Source organism: Lygodium microphyllum, chromosome 8, assembly GCF_053477565.2.
Source record: "Lygodium microphyllum isolate KBCC chromosome 8, Lygodium_microphyllum_v1.1.10, whole genome shotgun sequence".
Classification (NCBI taxonomy): Eukaryota; Viridiplantae; Streptophyta; class Polypodiopsida; order Schizaeales; family Lygodiaceae; genus Lygodium; species Lygodium microphyllum.
In genome coordinates this window covers 160,276,392-160,294,015 of record NC_141142.1, presented here as the reverse complement: position 1 = coordinate 160,294,015, position 17,624 = coordinate 160,276,392, and positions in this window count along the sequence as shown.

The following is a 17,624-nucleotide window of genomic DNA, read 5'->3' as shown; positions in this document are numbered from 1 at the left end:
ATAGTACTCTTTTCTTTCTAGTAAAGTATCCTTGTCGCTGTCAATACACAAGATTGTGTTTATGAGTCCGAGTCTCAATCTTGGGACCTAATTCACTTGTGTGACAATTCAACTTGTTAGTGTCAATGTCTTCATGAGTTCATTCTTCATATTTCATCCTCCGTAACTTTTGTCATAGCCATGTCCTAGATTTGAGTTTTCACAAAGCACTCGGTGGCTCTACGATCTAAGGTGCAAGCTCGATCCTCAAGATCCATGCTTCATTGCCACACACGAGACAAGAAAAGAGAAGAGAAGAAGAAGAAGAAGAGAGAGAAGAAGATGGAGAGCTTCTTCACCATGGTCCCTCACCCTCACACACACACTCCCTCTCTCAAGCACAAGCTCAAGCAAGTAAGCAAGAAGAAGAAAAAGAAGAAGAAGAAGAAGAAGAAGAAGAAGAGGAGAGCTAGTTTTGGCCACATACAAGAATGAGCTCCTTCATTCACTTTTTGCCTTTTTATACATAACCCTAATCCCTTTTGGGCACCCATCCCTTTTTTACATGCCCGACCATTTTAGCTTTGGTCTTCTTTTCCTATTCCCTTCTTATTTGCATTGTGCCTTCACCTATGCCCATCTACATTTACAAATTGCACCAAGACGGAGCATGTCACTCTTTTACAAGGATTTAGAGTGTGCTTTTTATTTAAAATGTGTCTTTCCTCTTTTGTGCTTGCCTTAAAATTTTAAGTTTGTCCTTGTGCTTTTGGCCTTTTTTTCTCATATTTCTTTAGTTGAGCCACCTTTTTCCACTTTTCCCTACGTCTTTTTAATTTTCTTTTTACTTTCTTTGCACTGGGGTTAATAAGCCCATCGACAACCCTAGGGAGGTTCATAGCTTTGTCTTATCCATGGGTTATTATCGTAAGTTCTTTAAGACATTGGCTAAGTGTTCATTTCCTTTAGCGGATCTTTTTTTGCACAACGATGTTTTTGAGTGGACAAAACCATTTTGGGAGGTGCAACTATATCATCATATTACTTTTGCAAGATGAAAGTTAGGTATTTCAAAGCTTCATTATAGCTAGATAGAGAAGGTCTACTTGGCCATGTTTTTGCCACCAAGAAATTCACATGCCTTACACTTTATATAAAAGTTACTATTTTTCACATAAGCTAAGGGATTACATCTATTATTGAACAAGCTTCAACCCCTTGATCTCTTGGCCAAGTGGTTGATCTCTTTGCAAAAATACGAGTATGAGATTTAGAGTAAGCCACCAAAGCTACATGGGAATTGCCAAAAATAAAAAGATATATCTAGTATATGGGCATGAATGTCCCATCCTTTAGTCTAGGAATTGCACATTATGGGAGTTTTGTAAGGATAAATGGAGTGTTTTCAGCATGATGTTCCTAATTTCTATGCTTTCTAGACATCTTTCATTAGGCCAAGAAGTCCATTCCATTTCCTTACTTTAGTACAAGTGCTTGTAACATGTGTGCTATTGTTGAGTTTGTTGTGTAGGTTGTTTGGTTTGTAGTTAAGGAGAGTTCTAAGAGCTACAATGTGGATCCTTCTTGATATCAGGTGTCTCTATAATATTTTCCTTAGTTTTCTTGTTGTTTTCTTTTTGAGAAAAGGGATAGAGATTATTTATACTATGTTATATGGATCTAAAGCCATGATTTGGACTAGGGATTGAGTGTCCTTTCTAAGTGGGATTAATTAATTGTTGTCTCCTTTCTTGAGGGTGCTTATAATTTGAGCATGAGTGTCATGCCAGCTAACTTGATGGTCAATAAGTGGTTGCCTCTCTTTTGTGAGGTTACTAGGCTAGATGTGAATTCCTAGCTAGGCTTTTATCATAATAAAATTCCCTAGTGGGTAACGAGCTAATTTCTAAGTTTGTTTCCTATGGGCTAAAATTAAATAAGAGTCCAATCATGAAGAAAAAAAAAAGTGATAGAAGTTACTCAGCGCTTTGCAAGGGCTTGATAGGTTATTGGGTGGTTTGAGATAAAGCGTGGGGCTAATGCTCTATCCACCTTGGGATGAGACCTAGCTACAGGGTTTAAAGGAAAAGAAAAATCTATATCTCACCTTTTGTGGTTCTACTAGGTTATTGGGTTCTAGAAAGGCCCAAGACCAATGCCTTGATCTCTTTGGCATAATAGAAAAAGAAATGGCCACTGTGCCATCCATACTTAATGAAAAAATATTGCAAGATGATGGATTGAAAGAAAAATAAAAAGGAAAATAAATGGGCTTACTATTTTATCTTTTACGCTAGAGGGTCCTAAGTGACATGGAACTAGCCTAGTGTTCCTCCTAGTATTAATGAGCCTTATATGGGGCAGGTTAACTCTTACATGCATGTCAGGATAGTCTAAAATGTCCTCTACATTGACTTGGCTATCCCCTTGGGGAACACTTATTCTTGGTCTTAGTCTAGGCTATCGGATCCATGGGAATAGTCATGGGGTGTTATCCCCTTGGGGAATACTTATTCTTGGTCTTGGTCTTGGCTATTGGATCCATGTCTATGGAGAAAAACATTTTACATTTTCTATTTTTAGTTGTTCTATATGTTCATGTTGTTAGAAATCAAGCTCACCGTCAGTATGTCTTTATCTATGACCGACATCTATGACCGCTAGTGTGTGCAGCTGTCTACATGTGACCACATTAAATAAGTCGGGTTAGAAGTCAGTTAGTGACCTGACTAGAGTTAGTCTGTCTAGTCTACATTTACACTAGGTCACTTTATATTTGTATTGTGTGTGCTTTTCAGTTTAGAGAGTGTGGAACATGAAGGAATGAGCTTGAGAGCCTAATGGCTCATGGATATGGTTTTTTTCCCTGTCTCTCTCTCCTCTTTGGACATGGTATCAGAGCTTTGCCAGGTTGAGCTCTCTGGAGCAGGAGGGAGTCAAGAAGACTTGAAGAAGCTGAAGAACAAGGTTTTTTGAAAACAAGAACATGCTGCCATTACTCTGTCAAGGTATGCATTTGCTCATTTTGGACTCCATGCTTTATCACAATGGTTGAGGCCTTTCTGGGAGCCTTGGTGGGCATCCTTGAGCATCTGTAAGTGGTCATTGAGCCTCATGATGAGGAGGATCAGCTATCAACAAGGCCTGGAATTTTGTGTGAACTATGCCTGTTGATCTGGGTGGACTACAACCTGTCAATCTTCAGTGGGGCACCTGGATAAGAGTCATAGGGCATATATGCTCACTCTTGAAGGTATCTGAAGTGTACAAGAAGTAAATGCTTGTGTGGGAGCTCTGTTATGAGCTGGAGTAACAGACACAGATCTGTAATCAGTTCTGAACTGCTGTAAACATGAATGGACAGCATGCATTCAGTCATTATTGACATATAGGAGCCTTGTACTACACTCAGAAGGCATCTTTGGAGCACAAGAATGTGTCAAAGCATGTATACATTGGATCAAATGTCTTGGAGCTTAGATTTCTTGCTGAGAATACTCAGATCTGAAAATCATTGACACGCTGAAAACTGTCATACACAGTCAATGACAAGTATTGTGTATCACTAAAGCAATATAGGTCATCTTGGGGGTTCCATCATCTATATGAACTGACCTATACATGCTGAATGTATGGAGGATTGAAGCAAGCAATGAGCATCATTGAAAATTGAATTCTGAAGCTGAAGTAAATGTAGTATTGGTTAATTACAAACAGCTCATGAAATTTATGCCATTGGTCAATGAAGAGAGGTTGTCTATGCCTACTCAGATGCTCATGTATTGAACTTGCCACTACAAAGTAAATGTATGACATGGTCGGAAGACATTTTTGAGCTGCTTGGAGCTTGGTATGCTGAATTTTGGTTGACTGCAACCTGCAACTAAATTTGTTGACACTTGTATGTGCTGGTTATGCACTGTTATGTGCCTCTATGCTCATGTCTTGACTGCCAAATGTACTAGCAGCTACCTGGGAGATTTTGAAACATGTATGACATGATTACCACTCAGTTTTGGACTTGAAATTGCTGCTGGTTACTCACAGTTTATAGTTTTCAGACTGCATGTATGTACCCTGGCAGTGAGGTTACAAAAGCCTAAGCTGAAGCAAACACATAGCTTATGTATTGACAGTTATATCTACAGTTGAGACCACTTGTTTGTGGGTTGTTTTGGGGTGTCAGTGGGCTAAAATACCTTGTTTTTTTCTGCAATTTAGTGCAGAAAACTGTTACGGACTGAACTTGGTCAGTCATACTTATTGGTCTGCAGGGAGTTAGTCGCTTGATAGAGAGTCTATTGCATCATGGCTAATGCACATGGGACTGACAATATCACTCAGATAGTTGGAGAGAAGTTGGATAACAAGAAATTTGCATTATGGAAATTCAGAATGAAAAACTTTCTGGTTGGCAGAGGTTATTGGGATCTATGTACAGGAGATGAAGTTGCTCCTGAGTTGCCTGCACACAATCCAACAAATGAGCAGAAAAGAGCCTACAGGCTATGGAATGAAAGAGCATGCAAGGTGCTGCATTGGTTTTCTTTATGTATATCTGATGCTATGGTAATTCAAATCACTGGATGTGAGACTCTGAAGGATGCTTGGGACATACTGATGAAAAATTATGGAGCCATGACACATGCAAGGAAGATCCAGTTGAAACAGCAGTTCAACAACATGTCTAGAAATGGCAAGAGCATCCAGGCGTATACCACGGAGATTAAGACCATAGCTGATCAACTTGCTACTATTGGCTCAAGTGTATCAGAAGATGATATGATTGCTGTTGCTTTGAATGGCTTAGGCAAAGAGTACAAAGCTTTTGACACTTCCATTTCTGTCAGAGAAGAGCCCCCTAGCTGGGAAGAGCTAGTTGCCTTGTTGCTGCACGAGGAAGTCAAACTTGGTTTGAATACAGGTTCCAATGCATCTCAGAGTAGAGACACTATGTTATACTCTAGCCAGCGTGGTAGAGGATTTAGAGGTCGTGGTTCATTTCGAGGTCATGGTGACACTCGTAATGCTTATGGACAGCAGCAGCAGCAGAGTAATTGGCATGGTGCAAATACACAAGGCCAACGTGGATCTGGTGGGTTTAGAGGCAGGGGGAGATCACCCCGAGGTAGAGGTGGTGGATCTAGTTCATGGTAGTCATCTGATCAGTCCAACAGGGACAAGGACTACCATTATTGTGGCCGGTATGGGCATATTGCAAAAGATTGTTACAAAAAGCAGGGAGATATGAAGGCAAAGGGCAGACAGCATGGGCACTATGCATCTTCCAGTGGTGCTCATGATGAGCTGGTTGATAGACTCTTTGCCATGCAGCATGTATCTAAAAATGCATCGAGACATGATAGAGATGACAGATGGTACATTGACTCTGGAGCATCAAATCACATGACACCGCATGGAGAGTGGTTTGATGAGATGGTTGCAAGTACACATGGTCATGTATGTACTGGGGATGACACCCAACATGACATAAAGCATAAAGGAATTGTTCCTCTTATGATGCCTGATGGCAAGAAGAAAGGCCTGCATGATGTATTACATGTACCGACCATAACAAAGAATCTGTTGTCTGTGGGTCAAATGGTAGAACAGAATTTGCAAGTGAGGCTCAACAAAGATGGGTGTTTCATTGAGGAGTATGGAAATGGCTGCAAGTTAATTGCCAAGGGAAAAAGGGATGGTAGGATGTTTACATTGGATGCGACCATTCCGGGACTCAAGGCAGCCATGTTTGCTCATGATGAGAGTGCCATTCAGGATGTAGAGATTTGGCACAAGCGGATTGGACATGTCAATGTACAAAAGCTGAAATCTATGCAGCAGAAAGAAGTAGTACTTGGATTACCTAAATTCAAGTATAATGATTTTGGTCATGTATGCCCTGCATGTCAATTTGGGAAGCAGGCACGGTTTCCTTTCATGAGACATGTAAAAAACAGCACTAGGCCTTTACGGTTGGTGAATTTTGATGTCTGGGGTCCTTCACATAATGCTTCTTTTGGCGGTGCACGGTATTGTGTCTCATTTATTGATTATTTCAGTAGGTACACTTGGCTTTAAATTTTGAAGCATAAGGATGATGTGTTTGATGCATTCAAAGACTTCAAGAAACATGCTGAAAATGAATTGGGTTGTTACATATCATGCTTGAGATCAGATGGAGGAGGTGAATATGTCTCAAACTACTTTGACACGTATCTAGCTAAACATGGGATCAGAAGACAGCTCACATGCTAACTACACCGCAGCAAAACGGTGTTGCAGAGAGGAAAAACAGGGTTTTGATGGAGTCAGCTAGAGCTATGCTAAATGAAAAATGTCTGCCAAATGGTTATTGGGCTGAAGCAGTGGTGACTGCTGTCTATGTGCTGAATCGAACCCCTACAGCAGGGATTCATGATGTCACTCCGTATGAACGGCTGTATGGTCATAAACCTGATATTTCACACTTGAAGGTATTTGGCAGCATTGCATATGTGCATATACCAGATGAGAAGAGGAAGAAATTGGATCCTAAGGCAGTGAAAAGTGTGTTTATAGGATATGCACAGGAACGGAAAGCTTATAAGTGTTATGTACCTTCTACGCATGAGACACTCATAAGCAGAGATGTGGTATTTGATGAGTTAGCATCCTGGTATGGGAATCCTATTGCAGTGCCTACTGATGGCTCACCCAGTATGAGTCATGCTAAAAATACTTCTATAGAGAGTACTTCCATGAGTGGTCAAATAGGTGATGTATCATTTACAGTGAGTCCTTGGACACGACGATTACGGAGTCGCACTATTGCATCCACTGACACGGACATGTCAGTGAGGGGGAGAACAGATAAGGGAAAAGAAAAGGTTTTTGAAGATGTAACACGTCCACTCACTGCAGGTTATGATTCATCTAGCAGTGACAGCTTAGACAGTGAATTGGAAATTCCGTCTGTTATGACGCTAGGTGCTAGGCAGAGCCGTTATGTGCTGCCTCATGAGAGGCAAGCTCACAGTGAGCCACAGCTTAGGAGATCAGAGAGGGTCAGACGACCTATTGACAGGTATACTTACACTGGATATTCAGCCCGTCATTATGCTTATATGATGAAAGTAACAGGTTTTAGAGAACCAAATAAGTTTGATGAGGCAGTTGCAGATGAGAATTGGCGTGTTGCTATGGATGAGGAATATTCAGCTTTGGCTAAAAATGGTACATGGGATTTGGTACAATTGCCTAAGGGCAAAACACCTATTGGATGCAAGTGGGTGTATAAGGTAAAATGTAAATCAGATGGATCATTGGAAAGATATAAGGCCAGGCTGGTTGCAAAAGGGTATGCGCATTAGTATGGTCTTGATTATGAGGAGACTTTCAGCCATGTAGCAAAGATGGCTACAGTTAGAACTGTGATTGCTTTGGCAGCAGCTAGAGGCTGGAAACTATGGCAGATGGACGTAAAGAATGCATTTCTCAATGGAGAATTACAGGAAGAGGTTTACATGGGACAGCTTGAAGGCTATGTACATCCAGAATTTCCAGCACATGTATGTTGGCTGAAAAATGCATTATATGGGCTGAAATAGGCACCCAGAGCATGGAATGCTCGCATCAGTAGTTATTTACAGCAACATGGTTTCCAATTGGGAGATGCTGATCATAGTCTGTTTGTGAAGAAGATAGATAGTGGCTATGTTTTCCTAGTTGTCTATGTTGATGACTTAATCATTACATGAGATGATGAAAATGGGATTGCAGAAATAAAGACATGTTTACAGGCTGAGTTTAAGGTCAAGGATCTTGGACAGCTAAAATATTTTTTGGGGATTGAGGTTGTCTCTACACCTCAAGGCATATGGCTGCTACAGAAGCAGTATGCTCATGACATGTTACAGAAATATGGTATGGCTGATTGCAAGCCTATGGATATGCCTTTGGAGCAGAATGTCAAGCTGCAGATTGATGTTGGGACAGAGATTGAGAATGTTACTATGTACAGATAGATGGTAGGCAGCTTGATCTATCTCAGGATCACTAGACCTGACTTGAGTTATGCTGTGGGGCTGATCAATCAGTTCATGCAGAAGCCTCGCAAACCACACTTGGATGCAGTCATAAGAATTCTGAGATATGTAAAGAGTACCACAGATCATGGGCTGTTTTATGCATATGGGAAACCCCTTGACTTGATGGGGTATACTGATGCATACTGGGTTGGTTGCACGTATGACAGGAGGTCAACTAGCGGCTATGCATTTGGATTGGGTAGTAGCATGATCAGTTGGCAGAGTAAGAAATAGCCTACAGTTGCATTATCTAGTACGAAAGCAGAGTATCGTGGTGCGGCCTTAGTGGCCTGTGAAGCTAAGTGGTTACAGAAGTTGCTGAATGACTTGGGAGTACACTTGGACAGCAAAGCCAAGTTGTACTGTGACAATTTGAGCAGTGTTATGTTAGCAAGCAATCCTGTTTATCATGCAAGATCAAAACACATTGAGGTTCACTACCATTTCATCAGGGAAATGGTTTTAGCATATCAGATTGACTTGGAGCATGTGAAGACTGAAGACCAGGTAGCAAACATCTTTACCAAATCACTTGGTAAAAATAAGTTCATTCACTTTAGACAACTACTTGGAGTGATGCAGATGATTTGAGTTTTGTCTTTTGAGCTTGAGGGGGAGTGTTAGAAATCAAGCTCATGGTTAGTGTGTCTTTATCTATGACCGACATCTATGACAACTAGTGTGTGCAGTTGTCTACATGTGACCACATTAAATAAGTCGGGTTAATAGTCAGTTAGTGACCTGACTAGAGTTAGTCTATCTAGTCTACATTTACACTAGGTCACTTTATCTTTGTATTGTGTGTGCTTTTCAGTTTAGAGAGTGCGGAACATGAAGGAATGAGCTTGAGAGCCTGAAGGCTCATGGATATGGTTTTTTTCCCTGTCTCTCTCTCCTCTTTGAACACATGTCACTCTTTGTGTTTGTTTTGGCAAGATTAGATCGTAGATTTGATAGGGCTAGACCACCCTATCTTGTGGTTGCTAATGACATGAGAATCAAAAGGTGCACTTTGTAGGAATTTCAAAGTGTTTTTTGTGTAACGGTGAGCCTTTTAAAATGAAAAATGAAGATTCAAATATCAAATGCGGTTTAGGGGGTCCACCTTATAAAACATGTAAGATATCACACGAGTTCAAAACTTAAAGGGTATTTAGTAAAATTTACAAGCTTATATTTATAATAATGGTTTTTTAATTACAACTTGAAAAAAATTCGTAAGTTTAGTAAAGTAAAAGGGATCATTTTAATTCCTTATAGCATGTAAAGAAGGGGTATTTCTTAATATCCATTGAACACACACTATATAGACGATTTCTTATAGGTGGACCCCCTCAAGTAATGTGGTCCATTTTACAAGGCAGTCAAGGTGCAACACACAATGTCTTTTAAAGCTAAAAGTGAAGCGAAGTGCAAAATTGACTTTGCAAGCAATGGAGGAGTGCCTAGCCATCATTTTCTTATTAAACCTACACGTTTGAGTTGAAACTTCATGTCAATCACCATTGTACATGAAAAGTGGTATGGGCAGCCACCATAAGGGCCAAATATTGGCCAAATATGAAGAGGTGTGGACTAAATTTGAGGAAATGTAGCTCAAGACAAGAAGAGATTGTGCAAAAATCTTGTGAAGGAAGAAGAGCAATAAAACATAAGGAAAAAAATAGTACCATCTTCATGACCCTTTCCTGTTCACCTCGCATGTATTGTATCTTTTCATCACATAGAACATGAGAAATGGAGTCTCCTCTATGAGATCTAGATACCTATGCAATTCATTCGTGATGAAATGAAGGGATGCAAAATTAGCATTTCAATCTTTCTCTCTCATTCTCCATAGCCACACATGTTTGTGCATATGAGAGAGGGGGAATGGAAAATTGAGAGAAGAGAGGTTTGAGTGTGAAATTCGAGTGTGTTGGAGCATGTTGCTGAGGCAAAATGAAGGCCCCCCAAGTGCATGAGTGACTGTTGGATGCATCAATGTCCTTGGAGTGTCAACATCATCATGTGCATGTTTCGACAATTTCAAAGTCTATATGTAAGATGGTAAAATTGGTACATAGTTTGTTTATGAAATGATTTGTTGTGTTCCCATGGATCATTCAACTATAGATCTTCAAGCTTGAGCCCTTGGAGAAATGATAAAACTTTGAGCGTTTCTCCTAGACTTAGGATTACTAATCCTAAACTCAAGCTTATAAACTTAAGTGTAAGATAGATTGAGGTTAAACTTTGAGTCTAGGATTCAATACTAGACTTGAACTTGCAACCTTGAGTGTAGTTCAAAATTCAATGTTGAACCTTGAATTCAAGACTTAGTTATTGAGTCAACCTTATAACATTGAAACTATGCCTAAGTCCTAAACTCTGCCTTAGAAGCTTGATACTAGTACTAGGATTAAGTCCTAGACTCATGATTTAAAATCTAATCCTAAGACTAAGTTCTAAACTCAACCTCACATGTTATGTCTAGGACTCAATCCTAGGCTAAATGTTTGACCTTCAATACAAATTTTAGTCTTTAACTCAATCTTGCCAAATTTTCTAAGCCTTGAGTATATGATTCAGTCCTACACTCAAGGCTCAAGGTTGAACTATGAGTGCTAGACTTAGCCTTAACAATGTTGACTCTACGACTAAGTCCTAATTGTCGAGGAATAAGTTCTACTTGCAAGTTTTAACTTTAAGTCTAGGACTTAGTACTAGACTCCAACTTTGTAACACTTGAGTTTAGGACTTATTCCTCAACTCAAGGTTTAACACTAAGTTTAGAACAATCTTAGCCTCAATCTTGCAAGACTAAGTTTAGAACTTGAAACTTAGGGTACAATCTTAACTCAAGCTTGTAAGCTTGATTCTACTTCTCTGTCGTCCTAGACTCATCCTTGTAAGGATTGAGTCTAGATAGTCCTAATTGCAAATTTCCAAGGTTGAGTTCAAATCCTAGACTTATGGTTAAATCTTAAGTCTAGGACTTGTTAGATATGATCAATGCCCCACCCTCATTAGGTACTACCAATGATCCATGGTGCTCAAAGTTGTAAGGCCCCCATTATGAGGAGAAGCCAAATGTGAGCCCGGACATTGGTTGAGTCCTGACTTGTATATCAGATGAGGTCTATGTGACCGGATGGCAAAAAGGTGACTGTTGTGGGTCTAATCTTTGGGTTAGACGGAGTGGTTAAGCTGGTAGCAACTCGAGGCACATTGCATTGAGTTGCGTGGTAAGGGAGTTAAAAGGGGCCCCTATTGTGGGGTCCGGGGGCCGCGGAAGCCCCCCTGGCGGGGGTCCGGGGGCAGCGCCCCCGGCCCGATGGTAAAGGGAATATTCCCTGGAATATTCCCTGGCCGACTAGTGGAGGCTCATATGGTAGGTCGGTCAGCAGGCCGACCTAACGACCTTCGCGGGCTATAAAAGCTAAACCCCTTCGCAGCCATCTTACACTTATCTTTCACCCAGTCAGAGTTGTTGTTCCAGCTAGCCTTAAGCTCTTCACCTATCTTCTGTCTAGATCGCCATCTAAGCTTCACACAGTGGAAGCGCATGGGTGGACAGAGCCATCTTTGTATCAGTTGTTTGGAGTTAAAGAATTTTACTGATTCTCCTCTTATCTGTTGTGTACTCTCTATCTCTTTCTCAGATTCTGTTCGCTGCGCCGTGTAATATTTTACATGGTATCAGAGCCCAGGGGGCTCTAGAGATCGGAGAGAGTGCAAGAGGCAAAGGCTTCAACAGCAAAGAGAAACGATGTCGACTCCGGGAAGCAGTTCTGGCGCATCAGGAAGCGGTGCAGGAGGTGGTGCTGCTGTACCGGCTATTCAAACACTGAGGATTCGTCCACCAACCTTCAGCGAAGGCAAGTTAGATGGTACAAACTACACCTTGTGGAAGTTCAAAATTACTACTATCCTTGATTCTTATGAGCTTCTGGAGACTGTGCTGGGGACTGACGCAGAACCACAGCCTACCCCCGACCCATCAAATCCTAGTGTGATGATTCCTCCGAATGCAGATCTTCTACGAGCTTGGAAACGAAGGAATGCAGATGCATTGTGTGCCTTAGTTACAAGCTGTTCTGACAGTGTTTTGACTCTGATTCAGCATACAACCAAAGCGTCAGAGGCTTGGAATGTACTAAGGAGTCAATATGAAACACGAAACCAAACAAGGATTCAAAACTTGGAGAATCAACTAGCAGCGGAGAAGTTTGCTGAAGGAGAGACGGTTGAAGCATTCATCACTCGGATTAAGAATCTGCGCGACCAGATGGCTGGCGCTGGGATACAAAAGACTAGCGAAGAGCTAGCTCGGAGGTGTCTTCGGATTTGTCCACAAAAGTTTGATGGACTAGTAACTGCCCTTAATACTCAGGTGAGACCTCAAGCTTTGACTTTTGAGGAGTTTTGTGCATTATTAATGGAGGAGGAGTTGAGGCTGAAAGCCCGAGAAGGAAGCAACAATGGAGATGCTGCATTCTCTGCCAATGCAAAAGGCAAAGGTGTTTCCTCCACCAAAAATGATGGTGACAAAAAGAAAAAGGGCGGCAAGAAGAAGTTTCAAGGAGAGTGCTTCTACTGTAAGAAGAAAGGACATGCGATTGCAGATTGTCGTGTCAAGAAGGCAGATGAAAAGAATGGTACCCTTAAAACTAAAGGGAAAGAGACAGCCAATACGGCTGAAGCAGAGTTGGAATTATTCATGGCGACCATTGAGGAAGTGTGCTCCTCGGCGCAAGAAGAATCTACCACTGACTCTTGGGTGTTGGATAGTGGGGCCTCCCGTCACATGACCAACAAGAAAGGTCTATACAGTTCTATGCAGCCTCTACAAGAATCCATCACTGTGACGGTTGGAAATGATGCTAAATGCCCTGCTGCGGGCACAGGTACTATTTCTTTTGTTGCTGCAAATGGTGAAGTCAAAAAGCTTTCAAATGTGTTGTATGTTCCCGAAATCAGGAGAAATCTCTTATCAGTTGCTGCCATAACTGATCTTGGTCATGAAGTGAGGTTCAAGAAGAAAGGTGCAGAAATTATTGATAGTGCTGGCACAATTGTTGGAAAAGGAGAAAGAAGGAACAACCTGTATGAGCTAAGTGCTCTTACAGCCACCGCTGGAGTGGGCACAAGTAAGCTTTGGCATGAAAGGTTTGGACACATCGGATTTGCAGTATTGAAGGAGATGCAAAAGCAAGGTATGGTTGCTCACCTACCTACAATAACTGAATTGAAGGAACCATGTGAAGCTTGTATGATGGGCAAGCAACAGAGAAAGGCATTTCCACAAGAAAGCAAGAATAGAGCACATGCTCCTCTAGAGTTGGTGCATGCTGACTTGTGTGGTAAGATGCCTACACAGGCCTTGGGGGGATCTTCTTATTTTATGTTGATTGTCGATGACTACAGTAGGAAGATGTGGGTGTACTTCCTTCGTGATAAGGCTCAAGCTTTTGGTAAGTTTAAAGAATGGCTAATACTTGTTGAGAATGAAACAGGGAAAAGTGTGAAGAAATTTAGAACAGATGGTGGTGGTGAGTTCAACTCAAAGGAGTTTGAAGGCTTTTGCAAGAGCAAAGGGATCAAGCGTCAATTGACGACGCCTCACACACCTCAGCAGAATGGTGTTGTGGAACGCAGGAATCGTACCATTGTGGAGATGGCAAGATGCATGCTAAAGGGCAAGGGATTGCCTAACCATTTTTGGGCTGAAGCTGTTAATACTGCAGTCTACATTCTAAATCGGAGCTACACAAAGGCTCTCAAGGGAAAAACACCTCATGAGGCTTACACTGGTAAGAAACCATCTGTTTCACATTTCAGAATTTTTGGATGTGAATGTTATGCACATGTTCCAGATGAGAAGAGAAACAAGTTACAACCAAAAAGCAGAAAATGTATCTTCTTGGGTTATAGTGATGAGCAGAAGGCTTACAAGTTATATGACCAAGAGGCAAAGAAGATCATCGCGAGCCGTGATGTGGTGTTCAAGGAGGAGCCGCATACAGTGGAGGAGGAGAAGGCAAGGTCTTCCACTTTATCATCAAGCGAAGAAGTAGTCCACTATGAACCTGTCCCGAGAGCTATCCCTATCCTTAAGGAGGAGGAAGCATCATCTTCAGATGATGAGGAAAAAGTTCACCAACCTGACATCACCCCACCGGAAAAGCCATTGCCGCGCTGGGTGAAGCAGCTCTATGACCACAATAATCCTATGCCTGCATCTGTTGAGGAGAAGGCAGACGGACCAAGGAGGTCTCAGAGAATAGAGGAGCAAAGGAGGGCTTCTGCTCACATAGTCAACATGGCCTTGATGGTTGAGATTATGAGAGAAGTAAAGGAGCCAACTGACTTAGAAGAAGCACTTGCAGATCCATCATGGAAGGCTGCTATGCAGGCGGAGTATGACAGCATAATGAAGAATGACACTTGGGAGCTAGTGGATCGGCCAGCAAAGCGGAAGATTATTGGCACCAAGTGGATCTGGAAGGTAAAGTACAAGGCTGATGGTACCTTAGAAAAGTACAAAGCTAGACTGGTTGCCCAAGGATTTTCACAAGTTGAAGGGTTTGATTTTCAAGAGTCATTTGCCCCAACTGCCAGAATGACCACTATTCGCACGGTACTTGCAGTGGCTGCCCACAAGAAGTGGCCAATGTACCAAATGGATGTTAAGTCAGCGTTCTTAAATGGTGACCTCAAGGAGGAGGTGTACGTGGCTCAGCCACCAGGGTTTGAGGCCCCCCATTCTGAGAACAAAGTGTGTAAACTGAAGAAGGCATTGTATGGGCTGAAACAAGCCCCCAGAGCATGGTACCAGCGGATAGATAGGTTCTTTTTAAACCTAAACTTCAAAAGATGTGCCTCAGATGCTAACTTGTATGTTTACAGGGATGGTAAAAAGTCTGTAGTGATTGTCCTATATGTGGACGACCTTCTTATTACAGGTGACTATGAAGATATGATCAACCAAACTCGAAAGGCTTTGAGTTTTGAGTTTGAAATGACAGACTTGGGCTTGCTGCACTATTGTTTGGGGATTGAAGTCTGGCAAGAGCCAGGAAAGATCTTCATCTCTCAGAAGAAGTATGCATGGGAGATCTTGAAGGCATTTGGCATGACCGAGTGCAAGGAGATAGCTACACCTATGGAGGTGAATGTAAAGTTATCCGTTGAGGATACATCAGCACTAGCAGACATTGGGAGGTATAGAAGGTTGGTCGGCAGTCTAATCTACTTGTGTAACACCAGACCAGATATCAGTTTTGCTGTTGGTGTTTTGAGCAGGTTCTCAAACAAACCTCATGAGAGTCATTGGAAGGCTGGGATGCGGGTGCTCAGATACTTGAAGAAAACTCTTGACTATGGTATCACATACAGTTTCGGAACTTCTCTTGTGGGGAACTGTGACTCAGATTGGGCAGGAGACATTGATTCCAGGAAGTCAGTTTCTGGTTATTGTTTCTCTTTGGGTTCAGGAATTTTCTCTTGGATTAGTAAGAAGCAACCAACAGTGGCATTGTCTTCTACCGAAGCAGAGTACAAGGCAGCTTGTTTTGCTGCATGTGAGGCCGTATGGTTGAGAAGGATTCTATGGCATATGGGAGTGCAGGATGAAGAACCAACTGTGCTGAGATGTGACAATCAGAGTTGCATCGCCATTGCCAAAAATCCAGTGTTTCATGCACGCACCAAACATATAGAGATCCAGTATCACTATGTGCGTGATTTGATGGAGGATGGGATAGTGGAATTGGTCTACTGTCCAACAGAGGAGAATGGAGCAGATATCTTCACCAAAGCACTTACGAAGGATCTGCTTCAAGTTCATCTTCAGAGACTCGGCATTGGGCCGAGGAGATAGTTCACCTATGGGTGGACATTGAGGGGGGGTGTTAGATATGATCAATGCCCCACCCTCATTAGGTACTACCAATGATCCATGGTGCTCAAAGTTGTAAGGCCCCCATTATGAGGAGAAGCCAAATGTGAGCCCGGACATTGGTTGAGTCCTGACTTGTATATCAGATGAGGTCTATGTGACCGGATGGCAAAAAGGTGACTGTTGTGGGTCTAATCTTTGGGTTAGACGGAGTGGTTAAGCTGGTAGCAACTCGAGGCACATTGCATTGAGTTGCGTGGTAAGGGAGTTAAAAGGGGCCCCTATTGTGGGGTCCGGGGGCTGCGGAAGTGGCCCCTGGCTGGGGGGTCCCAGGGGGGCCAACGGCCCCCCTGGCGGGGGTCCGGGGGCAGCGCCCCCGGCCCGATGGTCAAGGGAATATTCCCTGGAATATTCCCTGGCCGACTAGTGGAGGCTCATATGGTAGGTCGGTCAGCAGGCCGACCTAACGACCTTCGCGGGCTATAAAAGCTAAACCCCTTCGCAGCCATCTTACACTTATCTTTCACCCAGTCAGAGTTGTTGTTCCAGCTAGCCTTAAGCTCTTCACCTATCTTCTGTCTAGATCGCCATCTAAGCTTCACACAGTGGAAGCGCATGGGTGGACAGAGCCATCTTTGTATCAGTTGTTTGGAGTTAAAGAATTTTACTGATTCTCCTCTTATCTGTTGTGTACTCTCTATCTCTTTCTCAGATTCTGTTCGCTGCGCCGTGTAATATTTTACAGGACTAAGTTTGAGATTTAAGCTTCTAAGATTGAGCTTAGGACTTAGTCCTAGACTCGATATTTCAATCTAGAGTTTAGGACCAAGACTTGGTCCTAATTTGTAGCCTTGAATCTAGGACTAAGTTCAAGAGTCATGGTTTAACATTGAGCCTAGGCTAAGGTTGTAAAACACTCCAATATTTGAGATGAACTTGGGGTTTTTATTTTAAGTCTCGCAATGTGGGCTAAGGTTGTCAAACACTCCAATTTTTGAGATGAAATGGGGGTTTTTATTTTAAGTCTTGTAGTGTGAGTCAAGAATTAGAGTCGAGTCTATCAAGTCCTATAGTCAAGGCTTACTAAGTCCTAGACTCAAACTTGCAAGCTTGAGTAAGAGTAAGGGATAGGTTGAAGGTTGAAACCTTGAATCTAGAAAAAGCTAGTCCTAAGCTCAAGTCTACCACCTTGAGTTTGGGATTTATTCCTAGATTCAAGATTAAACATTGGGTCAAGAACTTATTTTTAAAGTTAAGCTTACAACCTTGAGTTGGTTGTTCCTTAAGTTTTGCTATCAGTTTCTTATGTTGCTTGGAATGAATGTGTTTGGTCTTTGTCTCTCATTGCATAGTTTGTTGTGGTTGTTGGATGCTTTTAGGAAATGCCCAATCCATGATTTCCATAGGAGTATCCATGTGCCTTGAGTATTTCCTTTAATACCATAATTTATGGGTTGATTTAGTTTCTTGATTTGCATTTTGCACTTAAGATATGTAGTCTTGGGAGGGTAGTTGTCGATTTTAGCAACCATATTTGTCTTAGTCTCGAGTATCCACTTGTTCTAGGTTGTTTTTCAAAATTTTTTGTTGATTGGGACTTGCCTTCTAGTTGTTGATTCTTATCTCATGCTTTAATGAGTTTTTCCAACAAGACCTTATTCCCTTCATTAGAGGTTCTGGTCAATTTGGTTGTA